The following is a 4625-nucleotide window of genomic DNA, read 5'->3' on the forward strand; positions in this document are numbered from 1 at the left end:
GTCCAGTGCTTCCAGGTTTTCCATGGTGGTTTAGCTTCAACTGACTCATGATCTCAACTATTAAAATCAATATAATATCCACAAAAACCCCTTCTGATATTAATTAATATATGTTCACTAGTGACTGGCTTCAAGAGGTATTACCTGGAATTCTAGTGAGAAACAGTGATCAATGGAGTTCAAACCACGTCTGCTGTGAGATAGTAACTCACTGAAGACAATGGTGGGTGTGTCGCTCAATTTCGTAGATCGGTTGAAGTTAAACATTAACACTGTTTCATGCCGGATCAGTGATCTAGAGGTTAAGCGCCCGTGCGCGAGACTGATAGGTCCTGGGTTAGCATTTCGCGAGTCGAGATCATGGATGCGCACTGCTGAGGAGTCCCACAATAGGATGAAACGGCCGTCCAGTGCTTCCAGGTTTTTCATGGTTGTCTAGCTTCAATTGACTCATGATCTCAACTATATAAAATTACTGAAATCTCCACAAAACCCCCTTCTCAAACATACTTTTTGTCATATTCTAATGAGTAGGAAAAAAAATCGTATTTCTAACGTTTCGTAACTCAATGTAAGTCACTTCTTCGGAGTTAATAAAATTTTACTAATTTAGTTTTATATTATTCAATGAATAGAAGTTATGTAACTCTATGAAAATGTTAGTCATATAGGAGAACAGAATAGAGAGGATAGGAATAAAGAATTTTATAGTATTCTCCATTGCAACACTAGATTCAATTCCATTGATTAGCGTATTTAACCGTAAAACTGTTCGGTAACGATATTTAATGTTGACTGGTGTTATAGAGTTCAAAACTGTACATAATTAGTTACTTAAATGCTAGGAATGATGATGCTTGAAGTAAGATATTATATAGAAGTGATTATTTCTTGGTAAAAATTTTTAAATTCTCATCAACTTAGATGGTGCACAAATGTGTTTTGTATACACTAACTATATCAATTTGTAACAAGATAACCAGACCAGGAATAGACTGGGGAAATACTGACAGCGGCTAAAAAAAAAGGTACACTATCGGTTCATGAATCGACTACGTACTGAATTGTATTAGTTCAAAATCTCGAGTCTTTCTACTAAAGCTCCAAGAGATAATCGTAATCTATGACTTAATATCTTAAGTAAAGGACTCACAACTGGTTATCAGGAAATATATACAGTAATTCCTTAGTACTGTTTTGTAATTTTCACTTTTTAATTTCCTTCTTTTCATTGTTTTTCATGGATCAGTTATTCCGTCATGACAGATGGTCATCAAATTTCAATTGTCAGTAAACCTTGGAGTAAGATAAGACTGATGCTGAAAGTAAGGTTTGACTGGCTACCGAGGTACGGATAGACGGTCCCTCAATTTGGTAACTAATTAATCTGACTTTTCTTACTATTATTGATTTCTACTGTGGACTCTCTGAATGTAGGCTGAATGTGATTGTGTTGGATAAAGTATTGTCTACCCTATACTGTGGTTCTCTGTATATTTTGTTATAAATCATATATCTGGTATAAAGTGATTCCAGTCTGTATGAAATTTAACAGTTCAGTATCCACTGCAGTAGTAACATGATCTCGGTCACTGATTGTATTATCGTTTTATAGTAGTATATAGTGGCATATACAAAATACTTTTATTCTGCTCGTTGCATCAAAAACAAAGGTTCAATAACTTTCGTTTATTTAATCTTCTGTGGAGAAACATTTTCTAAACATACTATTAAATATAAGTAGCTTTTCTTAAGAAAATTTGACTACTCATTATCCCTATATGGGATGGATGTATGAGCATTAGCATTTGAACCGGGCATAATGTCCTTGTAGATCAATGATTCAGAGTACATTAATTCATGTTTTTATATCAGTCAGTCAACCGATCACCATCACTATCGTTTGCTTTCGGATATTAAATATGCATTACTGAAGGGGGTTAACTAGAAAGAAACCTAGGCTATAGAGCTTCTTATCTAAGGAATCGTACAGTATTTAAAGTTATATAATGTATCGCTTTGAATGAATCATGGACAGGTCATTTGAAAGTGTTCTATACTAGAACTTGTTCCTTGTAGTTGGTGTTTTTCTAAATTTTGTATATATTGTATACAGAATATCGCGTTTTGATTCTGTGAAGCCTAATGACTAGAATACAGGTTAATTTCCCACCAAATCTCACCTATATTTTCAAGTTATCAACCGTTCTTTCAACAAGATTAATTTACACCGGATGTCATATAGAAGAAGGTAAGTTAGAGCGAAATTTCAAAAAAGCAACTTCTATTCAACTACTTAACGGCTGCTTTATTATTGATGTAAACAGAATTAGTAATCAGTTAATGGACCATATTCTCTGAGGATTGATTTCTATCATACTTGTATGAGAAACAGAGTAATACTGGGTAGTCGTTTAATTCTAGTATGTGACACATCAGAAGTGCTCACCAGAGGACCTGTCATGGATAGAGTTAAGGACCTCAAGGCCTAGAGTTTAGTGTTTAACCTTTAGAATTAATTGACTGGAGTCCAGTGGTCGTGAATGGTAGATATCAGATATCTCAAGAGTAAAACAATTGTCACCAATGTTATTGAATAATCATCACACTATATTACAAGTCTATTCAACCCAGAAATGTACCATTCAAGCGCGACTCAGTAGTTTTCATGGTTAAGCATTCTTTTAGATACCTGAAGGGCCTGAATATAATCCATGACAAAGTCACGTGAGCACACTACCGTATATTTCCACACTAGGACGAAAGAGATCTTCAGTCCTATCTTGTTTTCAATGTTACTCAATCTGAGACCAGTCTGTGACGAACGCAACCAACATATTGGACTAATATCTATAGAATCCATTCACTTAAATTAATAATTAACGGTTACTCGATCATATATTTGTATTTCTAATTGTGCGTAACTCCTACGATTCCCTAAACTTTATACTAAATGTATAGTTATTTATTGACTAAATCACCGTTTTATTATTGAATGTATGAACGTTAAAATCATTAACTGATCAAATGAGCTTTGTTGTATTTCAGCGACTACTCACTAATAATTGACTTTTTCCAAGAAATTGAACAAATGATCATGGTCTAGTCGATATACCAAACATTTTCATAAGAAGTATGAATAAAACCAAAAAGAAAACATTTCAACATGGGTTTGACGAGACTCATTAGATCAACTAGTAAAAATTGATGTTCTCTTTAGTCGCCCATTCATGAGCATATATAAGCAGTTGAATGACACCATAAAATCTTCACTTATATGAATACTTATAGACAAATGTAGTCACGAAATCACCTTTAGAAACGACGGAATTGTACACTCAGGCTAATTCATTATCAGTAGACATGTCAACACAGATCCAATCTATCGATTCCTGTAGATAAACTCAATTCATGACATAATCCGAGACTAACCAAATGCAACACTTAATCAGTATATAAATGAACTAAAGGATGATAAAACTATTGAGGGAAAGCAATCGTCGAGTGAATTCTTACTACTGTGAAGAACAAATAATCTAACTTTTCTTGTTATATCAGTAACTTATAGTTCTGAAAAACAGTGAAGACCTCGGTGAAATTCTTTCCGTTCATGTTACTTTATGGACCTTTGCTACTAATATTTAACTGAGTATTGTTGCTTTTAATATGCTTTAATAGTCAAATATTCTAAAGTCATGGTCGTTACTACATAAACAGAGTTGTAACAAGTTTCTGATTTCTCAGAATATCAAACATTTCTTAAATTCCTGTTTTCTCTCTTCAATCATATAGTGAGGATATTACTGTTGTTTAGGGTATTGTTTGATTTTTCGCGGAGTTCTCTGGAAGCAGATACTCCATTTGTATTCAAAGACAGCTTCTAATGGTTCATAGTTATGAATAATCATGAGATTTCTTTAAATAGAACATGCGTTATTTGAGTAAGTGTAACTATTTACTTCTACTTAAGGTAGATGCTGATAATTCAATTCGGAATGACAATGAAAGCTCCTGCCAATTAACCCAGATAGATCTAAGAAAATTAATTTTTATAATGATTTAATTTTATGTATATAGAGATAGTCAGTAGTGAACCCTACTCGACCCAGATTTTGTGTTTCTTGGCACTCGTCAGCAAGATTTACTTGTAAGTTTGAGGCAACTGATATTCAAACGCGGATTCAAGACTGCGTTATCCAGTTTTACAGTCTGAAACGTTATCAATGAACTTTTTCAGAAGCGACTGAGTTCGTGTAAGATCAATATACATATTGTATCGAGTCACTAAGACTAGTAAAAACATTACAACTTGATCAACAGAATTTGATCAACACCAAAATGGACTCAGTAAACAATAATAATCATCACTGTTCAATGATCAATCAATGTTCTTGATATTATAAGCAAAGATGGATAGTGGCTAGTAGTGGAATCCAGGACGAGCGTTTCGTCCTATTTGGGACTCACCAGATAGATGTACCTGCATATGAGAGTTGATGTTCACTTTGGAACTCGAACCCAGTACCTTTCGTTTCAAACGCTATCACGTTATCCACTCAGCTACTGATTTCTGATAGCCACTTGCTTGTGCAATGGGGTGAAGCGAACGGTAATAGGTTCGAGTC

The sequence above is a fragment of the Schistosoma mansoni genome, chromosome 6, assembly GCF_000237925.1.
Source record: "Schistosoma mansoni strain Puerto Rico chromosome 6, complete genome".
Taxonomy (NCBI): Eukaryota; Metazoa; Platyhelminthes; class Trematoda; order Strigeidida; family Schistosomatidae; genus Schistosoma; species Schistosoma mansoni.